At 50.2% G+C, this 26,580-nt stretch overlaps 1 protein-coding gene across 3 annotated transcripts in view; it reads right to left on the bottom strand.

The window, feature by feature from the left end:
• The window catches only part of Capn5 (calpain 5), a 55,046-nt gene extending 47,085 nt beyond the window's left edge, over positions 1-7,961 (bottom strand). The window contains exon 1 of one of the 3 annotated variants that reach the window (XM_087901478.1): positions 7,805-7,961. The gene's annotated coding sequence lies outside the window, so the exon portion shown is untranslated. Of the gene's footprint in view, positions 1-562; positions 737-7,438; positions 7,464-7,804 lie in introns of those variants that run through there. The other 2 variants (XM_087901481.1, XM_087901479.1) reach the window with 2 other exon arrangements.
• Positions 7,962-26,580: the final 18,619 nt, after the last annotated feature.

The raw sequence follows: 26,580 nt of genomic DNA, 5'->3' as shown, positions 1-26,580 counted from the left end.
TGTCCACATGCCACGGTCATTACCATTGAATTCACCACAGATATGGGAACAACCTAAATGTCAGCAACAGGCGAATGGAATTGTGGGCTAGGGACTGGGGGTGCTGCTCTGTTGGCACGGTGCCCACTTAGTGTGGCATCCAGGGGTGTGAAAAGTGGGTGGCATGGTGCTGTGTAGCCTGCAATCTCAACACTAGGAAATTAGAGGTAGGAGGATCAGGAGTTTAAGGCCAGACTCTACTACGTAGGAAATTGAAGACTAGCCTGGGCTACATAAGGTCTTGTCTGAAAAAGCCCAAACATGGGTCAGTGAGATAGCTCAGGGTGAAGAACCTCGCTGTACAGCCTGATAGCCGGAGTTCAACGGCCAGAACCCACATAAAGGAAAAGAGGGAGGGAGGGAGGGAGGGAGAGAAGGAGGGAGGGAGGGAGGAAGAACTGACTTCACAGTAGTCCTCTGGCCTCCACATGCCTGCTGGGACATGACTCCCCCCCCCCCACTCCCACACACTAATAATAACAAAACAATATTAATGAAATTTTAAAAAGCAGCTGTAACTCACCTCTAATGACGACCGTGCCAATCAGCTTTCGGAGGCTGTGATAAACACCAGAGATAACCGACTCCCAGAGAGACAAGGGTGACATGACTCAGCTTGTGGTTCCAACAAGAGATGGGCGAACCCATTACATTCCGGCCTCCAGCATGGGGCTGGAGGCAACGCTGGGGACCTCGAGGTGAGTCAGAACCTCACAACCCATAGCAGCTGGGAGTGAAAGCAGAAAGAAGGAAAAGGGGCTCCACAGGGCTCCTCAGTGGTCAACAGCACCTCGCTGGGGGTTTGGGGTACAGTCCAGACCCAAACTATGGCACTATTTTTGCTTTCCAGTCAGGTATACTCAGAACTGCTAACCCTCCAGGCAATACAGGTAAAGAGGAGCCCAGGGTGGCAGAAAGGCTGTAGCCAGTGCTCTGGGCACACGCAGGGTGGGGGCGGGCACTAGGGCACACTGTGGTTAGTGCTCCCAGGAGCAGCGAAGGTTGCAGGGCAGGGAGAATACTGGTTACTCTTCGAGCTGAAGCACGGTGGTATGTGTCTCCATGTTAGAGTGTGGGACTAACATGTGTGAGGATTCCATCCCTAGCACCGTGAGCGGAGGCTTTAGTTATATTCTATGTCCCTCCAAAGCTGTAGTCTGCTCCCGCCCCCCCCCCCTTCAGGCCTCCAGCTCTCTGTCTCTGCTCAAGAAGGAAAGCAGATGGATGGGGAAGGCTGGGCTTAGGCCACCCAGAGTTCCAGGCTCCCAGCTTCTGGCTGTGGAGGCTTCTGGCTGTGCAGCTGAGGCGGCCAGGCCCAAATGAGTCACCCGGCCAACGCCAGGCAGGCTGGCACCCACACTGGGAAATCCTGTCTTTCTCTTTCCCTTCCCCTTATCGTTTCTGTTGGCGTCCAATCCCCCCTCCACAGTGAGCTTCTGACACACCAACAGCCAGGAGGTGTCCCTGTTTCCCCGCCACCAAGGCCACACAGGGCAGGGCCAGGCGCATGGATCAGAGTCTGAGCTGGCTCTAAGGGATGGAGGTCGGGGAGCTTGGACACCTCGACATACATGCAGAGTGAGAAACCAGTTCTCTCTTGGCTCTGTCTGTGTGGTCTGAGTCATAGGCCTGACCCCACAGCTGTTCCTCGTTTGGGACTTAGGTCCTGCTGAAGGTGGCATAAACAGGCAGGAGCTGGGAGGCCTCTGTAACCAGAAGGCTGCTAGGATGGGGTGGGGTTGGGGGAAGAGTCCTTCAGTCCCTGGGTTCCTGTGGGCTGATGGCAGTGACAGGAAGAAGCTGAAAATGTGGCCAAGAACCCGAGGAGAGGCTTCCTGCATGGGCTCTGCCTTGGCGACCAGCTTGCCACAGTTTGAGTTCTCAAAGACTCACTTTCTCAGGAAAGCCCTCAGCCTGGGCCGCAAAGGGCAGGGGTTCCTTCCACAGCCTCATGGCCCATGCTATAGAGTAGACACTGAAACGGGAGTGGGGCAGGGGTGCGGCAGATGCAGCCTTTATTTCCAGCAGCAGAGTGTATCCTACCAAGGTGGGCAGGGACGGGATGCTCAGGCCCGGGACACAGGTGCCACTCACTCCCCAACAGGAGAGACGATCTAATAAAAGGAGGCTTGATCTCGTCATGCGACCCCAGGCGAGCTTCTGCCCTCTCTGGATTGCAGGTTCTTACCATGGATGGTGGGGTAGAGACTGCTTTGATTTCCAACCTGATAGATCTGTCACCAGGACACAGTCATCTCCCCTGCTCCTCCTCCACCCCGATTTTTGGCATGGGCAGGCTATGACCCTAACACCACCTCCTTCTAAACCTGAGGGTTTAAAACCCAACGAGTAATGGTACCTATGTGTCAGACGAAGAAACTGAGGTACCCTTTCTCAACTCAAGGTCCAGCTTTAGAAACAGGGACTGTTTCCCCTGCCCAGAGGGAAGAGGCGTGACCACTCAGGGCAGAGTCAGAGCTGGGTTCTGCCCATTACCTCTCCCCCAGGGTCCCACCCCACACCTGCTCTGGGTCTGGCCAAGGGGGAAGCAAGAGTCAGAAAAAGTTGTGCTCCAGAGGTCAGATGGTGGGGGTGGGGATGGGGGTGGGGAGTGCTAATGAGCCTGCTCTGGGAAGGAGGAGGGCTTCAGAGAGGTGGGAGGGCAAAGGAGGAGGGAGAATGGAGAAACCAGTTAGGCCAGGCTGGAGAACTGGGTGTGGGAGGAAAGGGAAGAAGAAGGAAGTAAAGGAAGTAGGAGCAAGCAAACCCTGAGAGTAACTTACAACGGGGCAGAAGGGACAAGGAGGCACACACAAGACTCAGGCCAGGAGACCCGGCCGCACTGGAGAGAAGCAACTGTCAGGGCATGGGGTGCTGGCTGTCGGGGCAGAAAGCAGGTCTGGGCTCCTTCCTCAGAGACACTGCCTCCTAGGATGGCAGACCGGGTGTCAAGGGGACATGTTGGTGACATGTCTAGACCCTGTGCTCGTACGGCTCTGAACTGAGTGGAGTTCTTGCCTATAGCAGCCTTGGATGCCAGAGCCGCCTCCCCATGCCCAGGCGGAGACAAACTGAACCCCCAGATATCAAGCTGGGCCTGAAATGCCCCGGGCCAGGAGGGGCCAAGCAGTTCACCTCTGGGAACCAAAGTCCAATCCGACCCCTCACCCTCAGACCTATTCCCACCTGGCAGCATTCTCACCCGCCTCTGTCTTTATCTTCTTATTTATTTATTTTCCAGAGTCTCACTACACAGTCTTAACTACAAAGCCTAGGGTGGAACTGATTATACAGAGCAGAGATCGGCGGCCTGCCTCTGCCCCCACGGCCCAGCCCCCACTGCCCACCCCAAGGGCTGGAGTTAAAACCACCACACCCAGCTCACTTGTCTCTTAAAAAGGTGCCAGTGAGGGTCCAGTGACCTGCAATGCTCATCTCACACGAGCTAAAACCATAGCACATCCTAGAGAATGGGATCCAGTCACTGGGGTGACCGCAGGGATATGGGGACACAGACCTCTCTCCTAATGTCACGAAGTCCTGGCTTCCGTGGACTCAGGCTGGGCACCGGGCCTGCCTGAAAGGAAGGAAACAGGCAGAGGACACACTCAGTCCTCCCAGACAAACTCATAAGATATCCGGGACCTTGACTAGGGGAACCAGCTATTGTAGGTACCAGAGAGTGGGGTGTGGGGATGGTGGAGGGGGGTGTCTGCCAAGACAAAACAATCAGGTTCTTCCCTGGGCTGATAATGGCTCCCAACGCTATCCATATGGGAATCCTTAAACCCTGTGGGCCTCATGTAGCATTAAAGGTTTGCAGAAAGATAGGGAGAGCATCCTGGATGTGTCCTAACGGTAATAGCAAGCAAGCGTCCTTATAAGAGAGACACAGGGCTGGGCATGTGGCTCAGTGGCAGAGTGCTTGCCGAGTATGTCCAAGGCTCTGGGGTCCTCCCTCACCACAATGAATGAATGAATGAATGAATGAATGAATGAATGAAGCCACATGTGGCAGCACACGCTGCTGTCCCTAACACTCTGGAGGCAGAGGCGTGAGGAAGAGGAGTTCAAGGTCTATGTTATTCTGAGCTACAGGAGACTTTGGCTCAAAAAGGCAGGGAGGGAGCAGCCAACGAGCCGTTCACCAGGTAAAGGCACTTGATGCCCACCTCCGACTTGGAGAGCTCATCTCTGCCATACACGTAAAGACAGGTAAAGACAGACGGTGTAAAACAACCACACACACTGTCCCTCTGACTGCCACTCACCAACCACGGCATGTGTATAGACAGATAAACAACATAAATAAGAGCAGGGGAATAGGGAGGCACAGGGAGGTTCGAGGGCAGAAGAGGAAAACAAAAACAGAGACAGAAACTGGGGTGACTCAGTCACAAGGAATGTCAGCAGCCGGAGGAGGCAAGGCCCAGACTCCCCCATGGAGCCCCCCTCCACGAGAAGGCTCTAGGCTGGGTGTTCGTCCCACACGGCTCACCTCTGACATCCGAGGACAGTGGAAATAAATCCACACTGTTTTAAGCCACTGACTTTCTGACATTTTGGGTTCAGCGAAGATGAGGAAGATGAGGGCCAGGGGACAAGGTGAGTGATGGAGCCTAACTGTTCCCTCCTGCTCGGAGGAGGGTGACATTACAGCCCCAACTGCCCCCCAACATACCATGAAGTTCCCTGCTACCACTAGTGAGAAGTCATGGAGTCCCTACCTCAGGCTGACTGGCAGGTCACCCAGCAGGGGTCAGAGGGCACCAGGCAGGGACTGGCTAGTCAGGAGCAGACATGAGCAGACTCTCAGCCCTTTCCCACACCTGTGTATGCATGACCGAGATGGGTAACCCAGTGCCCATGATCAGGCCTGGTCTCTTCTGGCCACTGGCACCTTCTATACCTGACCACACGCTCCACAGAGACATAAGTCCACAGAATATGTTCACAGGTCACCTCTCACAACCAGCTCTGGAAAGCCTGGGGTCCCAAGCACAATGGTCCCAGCAAATGACAACAGGACGTGGTAACTCAACCCTTACTGGGCAGCAAACATTCGACAAACTCACACCTGAGCTCAAAAATGGGCTCCATGAAGTTCAGGTTGGTGCCCCAAAGGCGTGCGGCCCATTTTGCCTTTAGTGAGCAAGGAAAGACAGGGCCTAAGGCCGAAAGGAAGCCAGCAGTTCTGCCTGCTCTGAGGCAACCCCAGGGTGGACCACAGCTCAGAGACCACGCTATAGAGGTGGGGGCCTTGGAGGTCAAGCCTAGGGACTTTAGGGAACTGTAGGAGAGCAAGAAGCGATAGGGCAGAGAGGCTGTCTGGAGGACTTGGGTAGTTGGAAGGGGCCCCACAGGCACTGAGAGATAAGGCAGAGGAAGACTCATCCACAGGACTGGCTACAGAGAGCCTGCCGGTGGCCGCCCAACACATGGGGCTACTTGTCTGTAACTGGGAGACAGCCGCGGTTCACACCCATGCAAGACATATGTAGGGTGCCCCTCAGCTGCTCTACCCCTGCTTCTCCCCGGGGATAAGGGGGATGTGGAGAGGCCAGAGGACTTGGCCAGTCTGACAGAAAACATTAAGCAGGGGCCTTTACAGTGACCAGCAGGTCCTCTCATTCACTAAAGTCAGGAGTGGAAAAAAAAAAAACACTGCTGTCCACCTCTTGCCGCAAAATGTGTCTCTCTGTCCTCAATGAAGGGGATTCACTGACAATGGCTGCTGACTGGCTACCAAACACCTCATCGTAAAGTGCAGAGTGACCAGAGCTAAGGTCAGCAGCAGCATCCCTAGGTCTCTGTGTGTGGCAAGGCAGCATTTAGCCTCACTAGGGGAAACTGAGCCACAGGCAAAGACAGCTCTCTGCTTTAAGGGCACGGGCAAGTAGAAAGACAAGGAGCCAGTCTCGAGGACGAAGAAGACAGGTCCTTCAGGAAGAGGGTGGTGGAGGGTAATCCGCTAGCACTGTTTGGGCACCAAGGAAGACCTCCTTTTGCGGGATGGGATCTTGGTGTCATCCCGAGAGCTATCCGGGAAAGTAGGGTAGGTAAACATGGCAGAGGCCTCCGAAACACACACAGATGTGCCACCGAAAGCCACAAGTTTCCCGCTAGCAGTGCCCAAGCCCCACCTCTCTGGGCCACATCCCATCCCGGAGGCAGCCACCTGCTTCTACACAGTATTGGGGTTTGTAAGGGTCTCCCTGGACCTTCCACTCCTGCTCCAAACAGATCCCCTCCTCTCCTGTTACACCTAGCCCGGGTGAGGAGAAGAGAGAGGAAGTGGGGCCTCTCCCTGCTGGAACCTCTCCAGTAGCCTCACCCCCAGAGTAGCAGAGCAGGCCCTTGTCCGACACACCCCCCTTCCAGACTGGCATGCAGCCTCTCATCTCTGTGTGCTTTGCTTGTGGCCTGTTTCACAGTTTCAACTATAAGGCCCTTTCTTCACCTTGCTGAACTTTCCCCAGTCCCTGTGAGGATGAACCTATTAGTTCCCAGGCAAGAATGGCCCCGCCTGGTATTGACTCTGCCTTATTCTCAGGACTCAAGTTAGGGTTATCTGCTGGCCCACCAGTCTCTCAATGGGAAGAGAAGCCTCTCAGGGCGAACTCCACCCAGGCTTCAGCTCTGACCCAGTCTGGGGCAGCGGCAGCCACCGTTGGGCCTACCATACCCCACGCCTAGTCTTCTTCAACTCCACCCTGGACACTAAGCCTGTAGCGAGAACCAAAAGGAATCATGGAAGGTCTCAATCCCCCACTCCCTTGCCAAGGCAGAGCTTCCCAGGAAGGTCTCCCTGGCTCCCTGAACACTTAGCTGCCCTCAGCACTGGCTGATTGCTCCACCCTCTGGCACAGAGAGAAGATCATAGCTTGTGTTCTTGGGGACCTGGGTGCCAATTCTGGCTGGGTCACCTTAGCCTCTAAGGCTTAGAGGGGGGCTGGCTTCCCTACCGCGGCTGGGGCTCATCTGTGAGAAGTCTGGGGTTGAATATTATCACAGGGCAGGCTAAGCGTAGAGCTGGACATTCGGCACCTGTTAATGATCTAGACTAATATGTGCTCCACCTCTGAGCTCCCTAGGAAGGCCTTTCCTACACCCCAATTCATGAGGGTTGGGGGTGGGGAGTCAGTCTCTGCCAGACCCGTCCTGCTCCCAGTACCACACACCCAACCCTAAAGTCAAGGAGAAGGACCCCATTCAACCTGCGGACCATGACCAAGAAGGAGCGCATGGGGTCATTGGCCTCATGCTCTTCTCCAAGCTGTGGGATGGAGGCACTTAGAAAGGTTGGAAGGTGACTGGGGTGAGGGGGACAGAGGTGGGGACAGGAAAGGGGACTTGTAAGGAAGATTTGAAAGAGTCGAGTCCGATGCTAAGCACATACCAGAGCCTCTGCGCTAGAAGCACAGCAACGGAATATCAGGTGGAGGCAAGGGAGGCCCCTCACCCAGGGCTGCTGCGGGTGGAGGTGGGGCTGAGTCCGGGCGGATCTTCGGGGTGGGGAGGTGTGTGTGTAGGGGTGCTCCGCCTCCTAGGCCTGCAGGCCAGCGCTCACCTCCCAGCCCTGAATCCGCGGGATGTGCAGCCCCTATTCCGATTTGTGCTGCCTAGGCACGCACGGGCCCTCGCTGCTCGCTGCACCTGCACACACACACACACACACACACACACACACACACACACACACCACATCCAAACGCACACTAACACACGCGCTTGCACACGCCTCCCTCCGCGCAGCGCCTCCTACCTGCCGCGTCGCCGCAGCTGGAGCGGGACTCCCGGGATGCAGGTCACAGCACCGGCACCGGAGCGGAGGCTGGACCAGCCCGCGCTGCAGCCTGGGACTAGGCGGGGAGTTGCTGTCCCGGAGGCGGGCGGGCTGGGGCTGGACCTTGGGCACTGGAGCTTGGACCCAGGGGCTTCGTTCTGTCCCGCCCAGCCTCTAAGCCTCCGCCCATTGGAGGCAGAGGCGTGGTCCCGGGGTGGGATGAGGGTGGGGGAGCCTGGACGAGCAGCTGAATGCGCATGCGAACCGGTGAGGCAGCGTCTCCAGAGGCTAGGAAGTGAGAGGGTGGCCCTGGCCCCAGCACCCTCCTTTCCACCCCCAGTGCTGTCCGCGATAGGAGAGCACCACGGGGCGCTGGCTGCCCAGTGTGGCATTGGCCCTGGCGGATCTGCATGCCCTACCAAGTGCTGGCAGAAGATGGTGACTGAATTGGGGTATGCAACTCATACAGACTACATCAGGGCCTAGGCAGGACAACTGGGAATGGGAGGACCCCTGAGACGAACACCCCTCCCTTTCCATCTGTATCTCCACACCCATTCCCAAGATTTTGACTGAAGAAGAGGAATATAGGCCCTGGTGGCTTGCCCAGAGGGTCCCAGTCAGTTAAGGAAAGCTGGCCCTATGCTGTCTCGGTCGCTTATCTGCACTGGATGTAACCTGAAGTTACAGGGCCCAGATTTTGGGCTCTTTCTGCGTGGCCTTTTGCATGGGACTGCATGGAGCCTGGGTTTCTTACTCTAAAATGGGACGTGTAATGTCCATTCACACCGCACAGTTTGGGGAATGCCATAGGGATTTATGGATGACCAAAGCTGCCAACAGTAGGCTGCGAGTGGCGTCCTGCTGTAGAGTCTGGGAACTGTGCGAATATTGAGGACCAGGCCACCAAAGTTAAATGAGCAGAGGCAACTTATTCCATCACCGCAGGGTCCCAGAACTTCTAACTAGTTAGGGCCACAGGTAGATCAGGATCAGATGTGGTGACCCTGAACAAAGGAAGTAGGGGCCCTTTTAAAGCAAAAAACAACAGAGGCAGGCGAATCCCTGTGAGTTCGAGGCCAGCCTGGTCTACAAGAGCTAGTTCCAGGACAGGCACCAAAAACTACAGAGAAACCCTGTCTCGAAAAATCAAAAAAAACAAAACAAAACAATAAAGCAAAAAACAAGTGGGGGTGGGATCAGGGGTAAAACAAGGACTTTTTGCAAGTCGAGGTTATGTCTTGGGTGACAGTACATTCTGGGAACTTACAACTTGTGGTACAATTTGTGATAGCAAGGTGTGTGTGTGAGCTTAACAGGGGACTTGCTTACACAAGCCTGTGGTTATCTTAACATGGCTCCTGACACAGCCGGGGTCTTGTCCTCATTGTCCTCATTTTTGACCAACTGCAGAGAATATGGGTCAGGGTCACCCCACAGAAGAGGCGGGGTAGGTGGCCAATGGTTTTGAATTACTGTGGACTCCAGTAACACTAGGGAGGCCGCCGAGATCCTGGCTGCTGCTGGCCCACCTTGCAGGGAAGACACTCCGGGTCCATTCGTCTCTCCGGTTTCCTCAGCCTCCCAATCGTCCTGCCTTCGGCCTCACCCTTGTCCCTGACCGCCTAAGTGGTTCCCTGACTGACAGTTTTCAAGCATGTTGCTGTCACCTACCGCTCAAGAACAGTGTTCCAAGACTAGCATATTCTCTCGTTTCTCCCAGCCCTGGTCTACGGCTGGTACTGGGCTGAAAGCCCGTGAGGGTTTATGTTCTTTCTACCCCCACAGAAAAGCTCTTCCACCGACTCCACACAGCCTCAGCAAGTCTCTGCTTCCTGGTGACAACCAGACTCCCAGAATGGGCCCCAGAAGCCCTTAGACCACAAAGCAGATCTGAACCCAGGCCTTCTCCCACCAGCTACTGGGCAAGTTCTTTGTCCTTTGATGTGGTCCCAGTTTCCTGGTCTAGAGAGTGGGCTCTCTAGGAGAAGTAGGTGGCCCCTAGGGACAGAGAAGTTAAAGGGTTCAGTCAAGGTCTTCAGGCAGGGAAACAGGCAGCATTGCCTCTGGCAGGGCCACTCTCAGATCTTCTGAGACAGAGCAGGGGGCGTGTCTGAAAAAGCGTGTCTTCTTCACAAAACCACAGCATTCAGAGAATGTTCAGGTTCCCTTCTACATCTCAGGGTGTGGAGCCAGAAGAGGGGTGTTGTGCATTGGTCACATTCATGGGTTCTGCCTTGTCTCCTTAGCTGTGTGGCCGTGGGCAAGAGAACCTGCAGCACCCACCCGGCAGCTGTGGAGGTTGACTGGCTTGATAGGGTGGGGGAGTCCTTCTGGTGGTCCCTGGGTTCCTGTCATCTTGCTCAGCCTCCTCATTTTGTAAAGCATACTCTGTAATGTGTCTGATTAGCATCCCAGACCCCTTAGAGTGTGTCTTAGATGGGGAGGCCTGTCTCAGAACCCACCTCTGGCAGCTTCCACTTTCCTGAGAGGTGAGACAAGAAACCTAGAGAGACAGTGATGTGTGGAGGACACCTAGCCTGATGGAGGGAGCTGTGGCTCTGATCTCTGGGGAGCAGGAGATCAGGACATGCCAGGAAGAGCCCGGGTGCCCGACAAGGTTTCTGAGGGGTGGATGATGCCTCTTTGCCCCTGTGTTGGCCCCAGGACCCCTGCCAATTGGTTTTTATAAGCTTAGTCATCTAATGGTGCCATTAAAGAGCCTGAAAGGTAGGTGTTTGCCCATTGAATTCTCACAGTTATTAGCCCCACTTAGCCAATGACAGACTAAACCCCAGGGAGATGCCCCAGGTCACAAATTAGTAAACAGTAGAATTGGGATCCAGACCTCCAGAGCCATGCTGATCCTTTCATTCTTGTCCTGGATCTCTCTCTCTCTCTCCTCCTCCTCCTCCTCCTCTTCCTTCTCCTCTTCCTCCTTTTGGCCATCTCTGTAGGCCCCTTGACCTGCTGACCAACCTCTGTTTGAATCCACTTGCTACTGGGGACTCTTTCCTTCCCGGGATAGCCCTGCCCCTTCTACTTGTCAGAGTCTTTAGAACCCAGCCCATTCTACCTAGCTCTGCAGAGAGCCACACTTTTCACCAATGCCTGGGAACAGAATGGTCTCTGCAAGAGTCAGAAACCCCATCATTAGTGTTGCTCTGTGTAACAGTGTTACAGTGTTTCCGAGGTGAAACTCATAATGATCCTTTCCCCTCCCTCTTTTCCTCCCTCCCTCCTTCCCTCCCTTCCTCCCTTTCTCCTTTTCTCCCTCTTTTCTTTCCTAGTCAGTTTGACTGGCCTTGAATTCCAGAGTCAAATGATTCTCCCGGCTCAGTCTACCGAGTGCTGGGACTGCAGGTGTTGTGTTTGAATGTGAAGTGTCCCCGCAGGCTCGTGTGTTTGAACACTTGGTCTCCAGTTGTTTGGGAGAGCTGTAGAAATTTCACGAGGTGAAACCTCACAGAAGAAAGAAAGTCCCTTGGAGAAGGCCTTGAGATGATACAGCCCAGCCCCACTTCCTGCTCACTGCGTGCTTCCTAACTCTGAACTCAGGGTGACTAGCCATCTGGTGACCCTGCCACCATCCCTTCTCTCCTTGGTGAACTGTGTCCTTTCTCAAATCGTAAGTTAAAACAAACCTTTTTCTAAACAGCAGCTTGCTGTAGCTACGATAAAAGTCACTAATACAGAAAATTGATATCATGAGTAGGGTTTTTATTATAATAAACCTGATTCAGGGGATCTTAGGCCATTGGAATTGGTTTGCAGGAGGAATATGGAAGAACTTGGGGCTATGCATTAGAGAATCTCCTAGAAAGTTGTAAACAGAGTTCAAACGGACTTTCTGACGGAGTGTGGAGAACAAGAACGCCAAGGCAAGGAAGTGTGTATATTTGAGGCCCAGCTCATGAGGTTTCAGAGCGGAACAAAGACTCCATGGGGAACTGGGCTAGCAGTCATTTGTATTACATTCCAACGAAGACTCTGGTGCATTCTGCCCGTGTTCTAAAAGCTAAGTGAAGCCAAACTAAAAGAAGAGTGGACTAATTTGTTTGGCAGAAGAACTTCTAAGATGAGACACAACAAGTCTCCAGGCCCCATCATGGCTGCTGCTCACTGCCCTTATCTACAGGTCTACAGCGAGAGGAGGAACAAGAGAGGCTGAAAGATATGAAAATGTGTAGTGGGGGAAGGAGGGAGCTTACAGTTGCGGGCCAGACAGATGCAAGAGCAGCTGTTGAAAGGATTACCCCCGTTAAAGAGAAAACCCAGTGCTGTACTCACAGAGATCCACCTTCCTCTGTCTCCCAAAGGCTGGAATTAAAGGTGTGCGCCACCACCACACAGTTGGGCTATATCTCTTCTTAGACTATAAGCCGACATAGGCCTTCCTCCCTGAGTTGCTTCTTTTTTAGGTACTTGGAGCAACGAGAAAAGTAATAATGGCGCATTACTGTCTCTGAACTAGTATGGTTTTTTTTATCTTTTTAAAAAAAAATTCAATGATTTATTTTTGATTTTCTGTGCACTGTTGTTTTGCCTGCATGCATGTCTGTATGACAGTGTCCAAGCCCCTGGAACTGGAGTTACAGAGAGTTGTGAGCTGCCGTGTGGGTGCTGGGAGTTGAACCCAGGTCCTCTGGAAGAGCAGCCATTTCTCCAGCCCCACTAACATGGATTTTAATCCCAGCAACCAAATTGCTGGGCTATTATTGTAGTGGGCTGAGGAGATGGCTCCGTGTATAAAGCACTTGTTGGGTGAGCATGAGGACTTCGGTTCAGGTCCACCGGACTCATCTGAAGCCAAATGCAACGGTGTGCGCCTGTAATCTCAGCGCCTGTGACCTCAGCGCCTGTGACCTCAGTGCCTGTGACCTCAGCACCTGTGACCTCAGCGCCTGTGACCTCAGCGTCTGTGATCTCAGCGCCTGTGACCTCAGCGCCTGTGACCTCAGTGCCTGTGATCTCAGCCTTGTGACCTCAGCGCCTGTAATCTCAGTGCCTGTGACCTTAGCACCTGTGACTTCAGTGCCTGTGATCTCAGCCTTGTGACCTCAGCGCCTGTGACCTCATCACCTGTGATCTTAGCCTTGTGACCTCAGCGCCTGTGACCTCAGTGCCTGTAATCTCAGTGCCTGTGATCTCAGTGCCTGTGATCTCAGTACTCTCACAGTGGCTGGGGCTGGAGACAGGAGAATTCCCAGATGTTTGCAGGGTAGTCAGCCTGCTGTACCCGGCGATAAACAATGTCTCAAACAGGTGGAAGATGAGGACCGATGTCCAAGGTGTACTTACCTCTACACACATGCCACAGCATGTAACACCCCCACATCATACAACATACATTTACCAAATCAAATACATATACTAAAATCAAAATAAAGCCTGCAGAGAGCCTCTCAACATGTGAGGTGTCTCAAAATAGAGGCTCTGAATGTCTGGTGTCTTGCGGTGGGACATTATGGTAGCCATGTTAGCCAGTGGCATGTAGCCATCTTGCTCTCGCCGGAGATCAAGAATGCAGGGCGAGGCGTCCAGTTAGAAATCCAGAAATTGGGAGCTGGAGAAATGGCTCAGAGGTTAAGAGCACTGGCTATTCTTCCAGAGGTCCTGAGTTCAATTCCCAGAAACCCCATGGTGGCTCAAAACCATCTATAATGAGATCTGCTGCCCTCTTCTGACAGAACACTGTATACTTAATAAATAAGTCTTTAAAAAAAAAAAATCCAGAAGTTGTAGTTGGGCTGGGTGAGATGGTGATTTCAGCCCTTGGGAGACCAAGGCGGGAAGATCGAAAGATCAGTCAGGGGTTGGAGAGCTGGCGCTGTCAGTACAGCGTTTGCTGTGCAGAATGAGAACCTCGATTCTGATTCCCAGCAAGAAAGAAAACAAGCCGTGTGTGATGGCTTGAGCCTGTAGTCCCACCCCTGGGAAGCAGAGCCGGGCAAATCCCTGGAGTTCATTGGTCAGCACAGCTGAAGAGGTGAGCGCCAGGTTCCCTGAGAAACCCTGCTCAGAAAGTAAAGCAGGTTGGTGAGAACCCCAGCTCTGACCTCTACCCTCCACGTGCATATTCACGCACAGGGTTCCCAGTCAGCCACACTGGTTCACACAGGGAGACTCTGTTTCAGAAACAATCGGCTTCTATTTGGGAATGCCTGCTAGAGGCACTCCACAGAGGAGGATGAAGTCAGATGCCATGAAAAGCCAGTGTGGAGGACAAAATGGCCTTTGGGTTGCCCGTAATTCCCTCCTTTTCTGAAATACTATTCATATTGTGTATGAATATCATCTGGATATTGGAAGTCAGCTGAGACCAGGGATGTGGCTCAGTGGTACAGAACTTACTTAGCACGCACAGGCCTTGGCTTCTAGTCCTAGGGGGGGGGAAAAACGAAAGGCTAAAAATAAGATGTCTAAGATGGGTGTCTTAGTTACGTTTCTGCCACTGTGAAGAGACCAAGGCAACTTAGAGAGTTTATTGGAGGCTTACAGTTCCAGAGGGTTAGGGTCCCTGACCATCATGACGGGGAGTGTAGGATGCAGCAGTAGCTGAGAATGTACATGCTTATGCCCAAGTAGGAAGGAGGGAGGGAAGGAGGGAGAGAGGGAGGGAGGGGGAGGGGGAGGGAGGGGGGAGGGGGAGGGAGGGACAGAGGGAGAGGGAGGGAGGGAGGGAAGGGGAGGGAGGGACGGAGGGAGAGGGAGGGAGGGAGGGAGGGAGGGGGAGAGGGAGGGAGGGGGAGAGGGAGGGAGGGAGGGAGGGAGAGGGAGAGGGAGGGAGGGAGGGAAGGGGAGGGAGGGAGGGAGGGAAGGGAAGGGAGGGAGGGGGAGAGGGAGGGAGGGAGGGAGGGAGGGGGAGAGGGAGGGAGGGAGGGAGAGAGAGAGAGAGAGAGAGAAAGAAGCAGGCTACTGAGATTTGGAAACCTCATCCTCCACTCATCCTCCAGTGACCCACTTCCTGCAACAAAGCCACGCCTCCTGCAGCAAAGCCACGCCCCCTAATCCTTCCAAACAGCTCTGGCAGCTGAGGACCAGCTATTCAAATCCGTGAATCTATGAGGTCTGTCCTCATTCCAAACATAACAGTGATATGGTGGTGCTTTCCCTATCATCCCAGCTGAGGCAGGAGAATCACCTCAAGTTTAAGGCCAGCCTGAGCTATGCAGTGAAACTCTGACTCAAAAAAGTCAATAAATAAAAAGCCCTGCCTTTTACACCTAAGAACAATGTGGCTCACCTGTGCCGAGGAAGTCAGGACAAACACAGAGGTGGATTGATTCCCTGCAGGCAGGTGGAGAGTGTAGGGAGACCTGAGCAACTGAGCAGGAGAACAGGGAAGAGGAAGTGACATTTCTCTAACTAAATCTTTAAAATATTTAATTATTGAGATACAATATCACTATCATCAGAATCACCCTTTAGAGACAGGTCTGGGGGTTGGGGGGGGGGGGCTGTGGCTCAGCGGTAGAGAACATTAGCTTAGCGTGCACACGGCCCAACACTAAATAGTTATTCTGTTTTGCTGTTTTGTTTTTGGTTTTCCGAGACAGGGTTTCTCTGTGTAGCCCAGGCCGTCCTAAAACTTGTTTTTGTAGACCACGCTGGCCTTAAACTCACCTGCTTCTGTCTCCCAAGCACTGGGATTAAAGATGTGTACCACCACCACCCAGCAATAATTCTTTAAAGTATAAAATCCAGTGGTTTAATATCCTTAAATTGACAGTCATCCCTGCTAGTGAACTTTAGGACATGTTCGTCAGCCCAAGAGAACATTAGTACTGGCCCTCAGCCATGCCCCATCCCTCCTGGAGTTGCCCCAGGCAACAGCAAATCCACTCTGTCCCTTTGGACTTGATAGATGTTTCCTATAATGGAATCATGCGTGTGGCCTTTTGTTTCTGCAGTCTTTCACCAAGCATACCGTTGTCATGTTGCAGTGTGAATCGGCTTTCTTCCTGTTTATGGCTGGATAATAGTTCATTGTGAAGATATGCAGATTTCGTTTATCCTTTCATCCGTCCCTGGGCATCTGGGCCCTGCACAGATTTTGGCTGCTGTGAGGAACGATGCACGTTTTTGGCTCTCACAGGAACGTCTAGGCAGGATTGTGATTCTGGAGTAACTCCTGTGGGTTTGCTTGTCTGTGCTTGTTTGGTGTTTGAAGTGGGACTCGGCATCTCCAGCCTGGCCAGCACATGCTCTCACATGGATTGCACATGCTTTTACATGGATCACACATGCTCTCATATAGACTTCACATGCTCTCACATGGATTTCACATGCTATCACATGGATTGCACATGCTCTCACATGGACTGCATCCCCACTGCCACATGTTTGACTTTCATTTTTATTAATCTGTTTTTATTATCATCTTATGTGCATGGGTGTTTTGCCCATGTCTGCAACACAGGCATGCCTTGTGCCTTTGGAGGCCAGGAGAGGGCGTTGGGGCCCCTGGAACTGGGGTTACAGATGGCTCTGAGTCACCAAGTGGGTGCTGATAATGGAGCCCAAGTCTCTGGAAGAGCAGACAGTGCTCTTGACTGCTGAGCCAGGATTTTACGTGAGTCCAGTCTAGCCTTAAATTTTCATAACTGAGGGTGACCTTGAACTCCTGACTGAAAGGTCTGAAGACAAGAATAAAAATATAGAAATAGAAATATAGACACTAAAGATTAGAAGGCAGAAGTTTAGGATGTAGGAAGAAGGACACATAAAGCTGTAAACCTAAGTAAACTATCAACAACTTTCCCAGCAGATCACAGATCAATCTTCACAGGGATTACTTTCTCGGATGCCTGGAAAATCTCCATCACGTTAGCTATTTACAACTGACTTTTTTATTACAAGGCCAGAGCATCTCCCTGTAAACTGAGGGTAGTGTCTTGACTGTCCTTAACAAACAGTAGGTGTGAACTGAGTTTAACCCTTAGGAGACAGAGATATGTGACCTCTGAGTCAGACACTGTCTCTGTTATGGGAGACTGGCACTACCAGAGGAGAGGCATGACCTCAGTTTGTACTCGGGGATACCAGGAGACAGTGGATAAATAAAAGAAGGTTTTAATGAGCTCTGATAATGAAAGTTGTAAAGTATGGCAGTCAATTTACCTAAAAATAATATGAAAGACTTTTCTTCTAAGTTCTCAGTCCAAGAATCCTAATTTATTAACCTTCTAGTGTTACAAGCAGCCCCCTTTCTGACGAATTGCTAAAGATATATGTTTTCTTGCAATTAGAGACTTTCGTTGTAGTCTCTCCTAAAACATATTTCATGATGGCTGCCTAATTACTCATGGACACTAGCACTCACTCCCCTCTTTAGGGTCTCCGCTGACCAACCCAAGGGTCAGGACAAGGTTGTAAAATTCTTTGGTTCAGGGATAATGCCTGGTGCCCCTGCTATAAAAAGGAGGTTCAAAAACCAGCCGTTTGCCACAGCCTAACAAACACCATTTCTGGCTGTGGTCTCAGCTAGCTGATAAGCTTCTGTGCCCCGCGGTGTTTTATTTTTATTTTTTATTTTTAAGTTTGCTTCTGGTTTTCCTAGGATCTGGTTTCTGGAATAAAGTTTGCTTCTGGTTTATTAGACTTGGTGGTGTTCTCATCTTTGTGCGACCCCCCTGGACCCAACATTTTGGTGGCCCGTACGGGGAAGCGCAAACCTGGTTTTGAGGGAACACCCAAGTCTCTGGTTTTTGGCAAACTTTATTATTCTGTGGTTACCAATTGGTAAGGTTCTGGCATCTGGTGTCCGGACAGTCTGGAGGCTCAAGGAGATCTAGCGGACGCGCTTCTAATCTCAGAGCCGGGGGAAAATAGGGGACGCTCTTATTCCTCCTCTGGCCATTAGGTCGTGAGGTGCGGCCTTTTGGAACTGGTATGGGATCACGTGACCCTGCGCGCAGCGATGTCTTGTCAATTTTGTTTCATGTCATGTCATGTCTGTTGTCAGTCTTCTCGTTATGGTTATGTGTGAAACAATTTCCACTATGGGAAAAGCTTCTTCTAAACCTAAGTCCCCCTGGACCTTGCCCTTTCTCCAGGATGTCAGGAAGGTTGCTGCAGCTGTCTGCAGCCCTTGTGAAGCCGGAGCTACTCAGACCTTCTGCTCCCTTGCAGAGCACTTCGCCCTCCCGTGCTCCCCCAATTTCCTACTTCAGAGCTGAGCCTCTTTAGCACTCTTTCAGGGAAGCCACAGGTGGTCAGCGATGGGCGGTGGTGTCTTCTGCTCTCCCTTTCTGCACTGTGGGACCTCCTGATGGGGATGGCAGCCCCTGCCTGGTTTATTTCCTCTTTCAACCAGTGATCTGTATAACTGGAATCTTCAGACTCCTTCCTTTACTGAGAAATCTCAAGAGCTAGATACTGTCCTGTTTACACGTTCCCCGACCTGGGGATTGGATTGCCAACAATTTCTCCAGATAATGTTCACCACTGAAGAAAGAGATAGAATTCAGCAAAAATGCTGTAAGCACGTTCCAGGATGAGATGGTCGACCAACTAACGATGAGGCAGTCATTAAGAGATGGTCTTCGAGCCCCTGCTAGACTGCTCACCAATCTGTCTGAGACTCCTGAGAACCAAATGGCAGTCAACCTGGCTTTTGTCAACTGAGCAGCCCCAGATATTAAGAGGAAGCTTCAGCAACTCAGAGGACTTAAAGGTAAAAATCTGACTAAATTGATTGCTATTGCCACTAAGGTTTACAACAACAGAGAAACACCTGAGGATAAGCAAGTTTGGGACTGGCAAAAGTCTTACTGGCAGATAAGAACTGGGGGCCTGATGAGCAGAGGGAATACAGACTGTCCCAAATAGTCAACGGGCACTACTCCTTAAGAAAGGATTAATGTGTTTTAAAAGGGGGGGGGATTGGAAAATGAAATGCTCACAAAGAGGGGACAAAAAACCCTGGGATTAATGAATCCAGATGATTAAAGGGGAGGGTTCGAAGCCTCTCCTCGAACCTTGAGTAACCCTAAAAGTTTGGGGGCAATCTGTTGATTTCCTAGTGGACACTGGAGCTCACCATTCAGTGTTAAAAACTCCACTGGGTCCTCTATCAGACAAACAGACTTGGGTCCAAGGAGCTGCCGGTTCCGCCTTACAACCATGGACCACAAAACGGACAGTGGATTTAGGAAGGAAGAAAGTTACCCATTCCTTCATAGTTATCCTTGAATGTCTTACTTCCTCCTGGAAAGAAACTTGTTGGCTAAAAGCCCAAATTCATTTCACTGGGAAGGGGTTGACGATCTCCCCATGGCCCGAAGTCTATGCCTTCTGCCTAGATCTGAAAGAATACAGGCTCTCCTAACAGACTCTCACTTGAGAGGCAGCTCCTCTAATAGCTGAACTCCGGCGCTCCATCCCAGGAGTGTGTGCAGAAACTAATCCACCAGGATTAATGATTCAGGAGCCCCCAGTTGTAGTCACCTTAAAAGCTAATGCCCAACAGATGAGGATGAGGCGGTTCCCCATGACCCCAGAGGCCAAGTTGGGCATTACTAAATATATGAATCATTTCCTAAAACACGAAATCTTGATACCTTGCCCGTCTTTGTAGAACACCCTGCTTCTACCAGTTAAAAAGCCAGGGACCAATGACTTTCCACCCGTACAAAAGCTTAGGGAGATTAACAAATGGGTTAAAGACATTCATATTACAGTCCCCAACTCCTATAATCTCCTAAGCCCCCTCTCCTCGGAGTTTCAAGTGTGTGCAGTTCTAGATCATAAGGACACCTTCTTCAGCCTACTTCTTGAAACCAAGAGTTAGCTGCCTTTTGCTTTTGAATGGCATGACCAAGATCGGGGCTTTGGTGGTCAGCTCACCTAAATTTGCCTGCCACAAGAATTTAAAAATTTCCCAACTGTCTTATACAAAGCCCTACAATGAGACTTAAAGGATTATCAGTCTTTATACCAGGAGGTTCCTCTGAGCCTCAGACCCTTTCAGATCCTATTCTCTCACTTCCAGGATTTCAGAAATCTAACAGTAGAATTTTTCCAGCCTTCCCTGCCCCTTTTGGCCTCAGGAGTCGAAGCTTCAGCAGGCTTCTGTCTGTGCTAGCACTGCTGACAACCAGGGAGAGGATCGCCCCTCCCCCACAGGTACTGCAGTCTCAGACTCAAATGCCAAGGAGGAGCCAGGAGAACAGAGGGAAGCAGAGACAACTACAAAGCCAGGTACCAAGGATGGCCACCGTCAGATGCCTCTCCTGGACGATGGTTGGTTTTGGTCTCACAAAATGACTCCTGCTCCAAAGCCACACAGCGGGAAACACCAGAGCAGAGCAGAGCAGCTGCAGAGCAGACCCAACAGGAAAGTACAAATGGCCTGCAGCCCCTCCCCCGCCTAAAACTTCAACTGAAAAAGTAAGAAAAGTTCTGTCTGGTTTAAATGCATAAACAGGGCCACTAACTGTTCATTTCTAATGTATGAATTAACTGTGTTCAATATGTATTGGCTGTAGCCCTTATTGACTGCCCAAGCTTGAAATTTACCTCTAAATGTTCTGGTCATTGTCTGATATAATTGCTTTTCTTTGCCTTCTCAGGAGACAGTCTCAATATGTTATAGACTGTTAAGACATACAAGTTAAAAGTCAACTTATAAATGACAAGCTGTTGGTCATAGTCATGCTAAGGACTGATATGATTAATTGCAGAGATAAGCCTTACCTAGTCCCCTGTATGTTTAGGACAAATAGCTGATGGCAAGGGTTGTCTGCTCAGATATAGCTAATAGACAGTCCTCAAATGCTCAGAGATCGGCAGAAAATGGCATTTAAATGTTTTACTAAAAAGTTTTCTATAATGAGAGACATGCCAGCTCCAGACAGCTCCTCTATTTCCTCCAAAGAAGACAGATGGGCACAGAAGAAGATCTACTCAAAACTGGCTCAAAGTTGGCAGCACTACCCACTGGGAAAACCTGCCTTTCACCTCAACTACTGCAAAGACTCTCTTCAGATGGTGGAGGATGTGGGCACTGGGAAATTGACTGCCTTGAGTTGCCTAAGGCAAAAGGTAGGCTGGTCCTCCCATGAGTCCTTACTCCACAGAAGTCTATGGGATGTTCTGGGACTTTGCCAGCCTGAAGAGGGATGTTGCCTTCTCACCTGCCCTGAAAGACCATGGAGGACCCTGGGGTAGCTGTCTAGGCAGCCAGCAAGTAAGTCTCTGTCATTTTTTTAACGTCAATACCTCAGGTAAAATTTATTCCTCTCAGAACTCTGATGCTGTTTGACGACTAATAGCTTAAAAAGACAGAGAGACAGAGAGACAGAGAAAGAGGAAAAGACAGAGGGACAGTGAGATAGAGAGAGAAAGAGGAAAAGACAGAGAGACAGAGAGATAGAGAGAGAAAGAGAAAAAGACAGAGAGACAGAGAGATAGAGAGAGAAAGAGGAAAAGACAGAGAGACAGAGAAAAAACTCACAAAACAGATTTCAATATAACTTCTTATCATTCTTTTGTTCAAAAGAACTTTACATGACTGCTCTCAATGGTCAATGACCTGTACCTACTGGTAAAAAATAAATAAATAAAAGTTGTTTTATGATGCAAAACTTTAAAAAAATCTGTCACAGCTTTCTGAATAAAAAATGTTAACGTTTTCAACCAGATTCATTTCTGACATGAGTATACTGCCATTTCTGCAATGTAAATATCAATACAGATCATAAACAAGGAGATGTTGATATTTTTTCATAAACTTAAAAATTCGTGCAAGCTTCGGAGAACCAAAGAAGCCCTGAGACTTAATCCACGTCTCACAGATCAAAAGGACTCCAGATAAGTACAACCTAAAGTTCCTACCTGTCTGATACTAAGGATATCTCCCTCCCTCTCCTGTCTTAAGACTTTGCCCATTTTTCTAAAGGTTTCAAATGTAATTTTTCCTTTAAATTCCTAAATTTTAATATTTGTCTCTGATTATATCTGTTTTAGCAGGGTTCCACTTGACTGACAGACACATCCAAGCATCAGCTGCTGACTACAACCTATAAACCCAGCAATTGCTACAGGCTGACATGGACTGATCCAGTTGACAAGAATGCAGCTTGTCTCCAGCTGGGTCAATTCAGACCTTCCTGTTTAGTGCCCTTTATTCCCTCTTTACCTTTGACTGGCCTTCCAGCTTTTCTGGGCCCTAAACATCTACGCCCCGTTTCAGCTTGAAGCAGCTACAGAAAAGAATACATCGTCCCTGTCCCCAAACTAGGTTGGAAAAGGCCAAGTCAGAGACTTTAATTAAAAACTAATCAAAGATTTGATTAGTCACAAATCCGAAGGGGGAAATGAAAGGTCTGAAGACAAGAATAAAAATATAGAAATAGAAATATAGACACTAAAGATTAGAAGGCAGAAGTTTAGGATGTAGGAAGAAGGACACATAAAGCTGTAAACCTAAGTAAACTATCAACAACTTTCCCAGCAGATCACAGATCAATCTTCACAGGGATTACTTTCTCGGATGCCTGGAAAATCTCCATCACGTTAGCTATTTACAACTGACTTTTTTATTACAAGGCCAGAGCATCTCCCTGTAAACTGAGGGTAGTGTCTTGACTGTCCTTAACAAACAGTAGGTGTGAACTGAGTTTAACCCTTAGGAGACAGAGATATGTGACCTCTGAGTCAGACACTGTCTCTGTTATGGGAGACTGGCACTACCAGAGGAGAGGCATGACCTCAGTTTGTACTCGGGGATACCAGGAGACAGTGGATAAATAAAAGAAGGTTTTAATGAGCTCTGATAATGAAAGTTGTAAAGTATGGCAGTCAATTTACCTAAAAATAATATGAAAGACTTTTCTTCTAAGTTCTCAGTCCAAGAATCCTAATTTATTAACCTTCTAGTGTTACAAGCAGCCCCCTTTCTGACGAATTGCTAAAGATATATGTTTTCTTGCAATTAGAGACTTTCGTTGTAGTCTCTCCTGAAACATATTTCATGATGGCTGCCTAATTACTCATGGACACTAGCACTCACTCCCCTCTTTAGGGTCTCCGCTGACCAACCCAAGGGTCAGGACAAGGTTGTAAAATTCTTTGGTTCAGGGATAATGCCTGGTGCCCCTGCTATAAAAAGGAGGTTCAAAAACCAGCCGTTTGCCACAGCCTAACAAACACCATTTCTGGCTGTGGTCTCAGCTAGCTGATAAGCTTCTGTGCCCCGCGGTGTTTTATTTTTATTTTTTATTTTTAAGTTTGCTTCTGGTTTTCCTAGGATCTGGTTTCTGGAATAAAGTTTGCTTCTGGTTTATTAGACTTGGTGGTGTTCTCATCTTTGTGCGACCCCCCTGGACCCAACACTGACCCCTGGGATTTCAGGCCTGCCCTGCCACACCTGCTAGGATTTTATTTGTTGTCTTAAGTGTAGGCGTGGCACAGTCTGATGACCTTGAACTCTGTGTAGGCGTGGGCACAGCAGGTGTGGGCACAGCTGGTGTGCATCAGGTCTGTACCACTACACCCTAGCAATGACGCTAATTTCTGAAGGGCTGCCATACTGCTTTTCAAAGCACTGGACAGCCACACTAGGGTGGGAACACCCATCCGTGCCCCCATCTTTGGCAGGTAGAAGTGTCCACAGTCCTCTCTCCAGCCTGGGCTCTGACTCCACTCTGTGTGAGCTGCTCAGTACGAGGAGGAGGTAAGTGGCTGCATGGGGTGTTGAGGGGGTCTGAGTGGGTCACAAGGGGTACGGGGAGAGGCAGATCTGGTGTACCTTGAGACTTGCAGATAACAAGGCTCATTTAGAGGACGCCTGTGAGTCCCATGGAAGCTTCCATGCTTTAGCACCCTGAAAACCAAAAGCACAGGATAAAGTACCAGTGCACAACACCACTTGCGGAACACACCGTGAGTTGGGATCAGGGGCCCTGTTACCTGGAGTCTCAGCACCCAGGCAGTGTGAGTGTCAGGGACCTCTGTGTCCCTCAGGAACTTCTAGAGTGTCCCGGAACCCCTCACCGTCCAACACAGGTACTGGACATTCTCTAAGCTCTAACTCATGGGCTCTGCCTGCTGGATCCCACATCCTTAGTCATAACCCCCAAAGTCTAAGCCAGCCAGCCTTTGTCTCTGGCCTGTCAAGTACCTGCTCCCTGTACCCCCCACCCCACCCTGCCCTCTACACCACACCCACCTTCTAGGAATCAACCTACTTGAAACCCAAGAACCCTTCCGCCCCATTCATCCCGACAAGATCCCAGGTCCCTTCTAATTCTGTCATGTTCTTCCTCCCTCAGGTGGGGTCCCCGTCCTTCCGTCTACTACTCAGTCTGCTCAGCCCCCTGCCCCAGCAGCCGAGGCCCACACAGGCCATGCATGAATCTCCACTCAGTCCTTTACCTTGTGTCAAACTGTTGAGGAGGAGAATAAAGAACAAGAGTGGCATTTTAAAAATGTGTCTGTGTTCTTGGGGAGCGGTGGGGTTAATGTGGCCTCGTGCTGAGGGAATGCTAATGGAGGTGTCAGTCCTTCTCTGGCAGGTGCAGGCTGGGGGTGGGGGTGGGGAGCAGCTTCCTGCACCGACCAGAATTAGTCTGAAATGACTGTCCCAGGGTGGAGAGGACCTTTCTCTCAGAAGACATTGTTAGGGTGTTGATTTGCTGAGGGATTGGCAGTTCTCCCAACATATAAGGCAAAGGCAGGGCCAGGCCAGCAGCCGTTCAGACCCTATAAAGACAACAGATAACCAAATTGCTGTCTGCGTCCTCTCTGAAGCTCCCGGCTGGACTCTGACCTTGGCAGCAGCTCTCAGCTCACGGGGTGACTGACAGACAGCAAGTGTGGGAGCTGCGGGGTTGGTCAAAGCCCAGGAACAGGCAGGGGGCAGGGTACTTAGTCCCCAGTTCCCTGTAGACCCTTGTGATCTTGAAGAAGTTTCTTCCCTACCTGGGCATCGGTCCTCACCTCTGCCAAAGGGAAACCATAATTGTCCCTGTCTCTGGTGATGAGAATCCAGTGAATCAGAGGTTTGGCTGCAACTTGATGACATGGTGTCTCTGGATATTAATTTACATATTTAAAAACACCGTCAAACATATTGCTGTTTTTGTATAAGTCTTTTCATGGTCGGTCCCAAGTGCCTTTTGGTTTCTGTTATACTGATATTTTAACAGTGCTTCGTTTTGTTTCTGGAGACTTGCCCTGTAGCTTAGGCTGGGTTAGAACTCAGGCAATCCTCCTGCCTCAGCTTGAGAGTGCTGGTATTACAAAGAGTTTGAGACCAGCATGGGCAACAGCACAAGACCCTGTCTCAAAACACCAAAACAAACAAATGAAACCCAAACACACCAACAAAATACTAGCAAACTTTTCTTAATTGTTTGCTGTAAAACCTACACTGACTTTGCATCTGGCAAAGGGCATATTTTCTTCCTAATTTAATCAGATATCTATCTTGAGGGTTTTCTGTGTGAGGCCTAACTGCTCTCAAGAAGGCATTCTGTCCACCACAGGAATATTTGGAACTATGTAGAGAAGATTTTCCTTATGCCCAAGCTATACTTATTTTAATGTGTTTTTTATGTTTCAGTTTTATATGAAATTAAGCAATGTACTGATCTTTTTGAAAATATGTGTGGGGGCTGGAGAGATGGCTCAGAGGTTAAGAGCATTGCCTGCTCTTCCAAAGGTCCTGAGTTCAATTTCCAGCACCCACATGGTGGCTCACAACCATCTGTAATGAGGTCTGGTGCCCTCTTCTGGCCTTCAGACATACACACAGACAGAATATTGTATACATAATAATAAATATATACATATATAAAAAGAAAATATGTGTGATTACATCATGTAAGAATTTTCTTTCAGCATAGAGAGGGTGGGTGATATCCTTATAGAAAGAAGAAATACAGACTGGCTGGTGGCCCACACCTAAAGAAGCGGCATTTGGAAGTCCAAGGCAGGAGATCAGGAACTCAGGGCCGTTCTCATCTATGCAGCCAGTTGTGGGCAAGTCCAGGCTTCATGAAACCGTGTCTTAAATAAATAAATACTTAAAGAGGAAGTTAATCTGGAGTTTGATTTAGCTATAAACATCTGAGGCTTTATAAAATGTGCAAGTACCTAGGTGTTTCATGAGCATCATGAACACAGGTGACTCTGCCTCCCAAGTGCTGGGATTCAAGGTGGTGCGTTCCCACCACCTGGACCCAAATTATTTCTTAAAGCCTCAGAAACTGGTGCTGGAAAGATGGCTCAGCGGGTAAAGACCCTTGCTGCCAAGCTTGAGGACCTGAGGTCAGTCATTCAGATGTCTTAAACACAAAGTAAAGGTATGGGGGGGTCTCACTGCAGCCGGACAGTGATGGTGCATGCCTTTAATCCCAGCACTCAGGAGGCAGAGGCAGGCGGATCTCTGTGAGTTCGAGGCCAGCCTGGTCTACAGAGTGAGTTCCAGGACAGTCAGGGCTACACGGAGAAACCCTGTCTTGAAAAACCAAATAATAGAGAATAATAATTAATAATAGTAATAACAACAGTAATAATAATTATTATTAATGGGGGACTGGTTATCTGGTTATAATGAAGCTGGTTTGAATAAGACCCTCTATCAAGAGGGACTCCTCGCCCGCTCCTGTCCCTCCCCCCCAATTTTTTCTTCTCCTTTTGAGACGACAGGGTCTTGATGTAGTAGGTTTAGGCCAGTCTCAGAACTCAGGGCCCTGTGCCTCATTCTCCAGAAAGCTGGGGGTTTTAACATGTATTCCTATGCTCCC

This window comes from Myodes glareolus, chromosome 24 (genome assembly GCF_982192425.1).
Source record: "Myodes glareolus chromosome 24, mMyoGla1.1, whole genome shotgun sequence".
Taxonomy (NCBI): domain Eukaryota; kingdom Metazoa; phylum Chordata; class Mammalia; order Rodentia; family Cricetidae; genus Myodes; species Myodes glareolus.
This window is presented reverse-complemented; position numbering and strand designations above follow the sequence as displayed.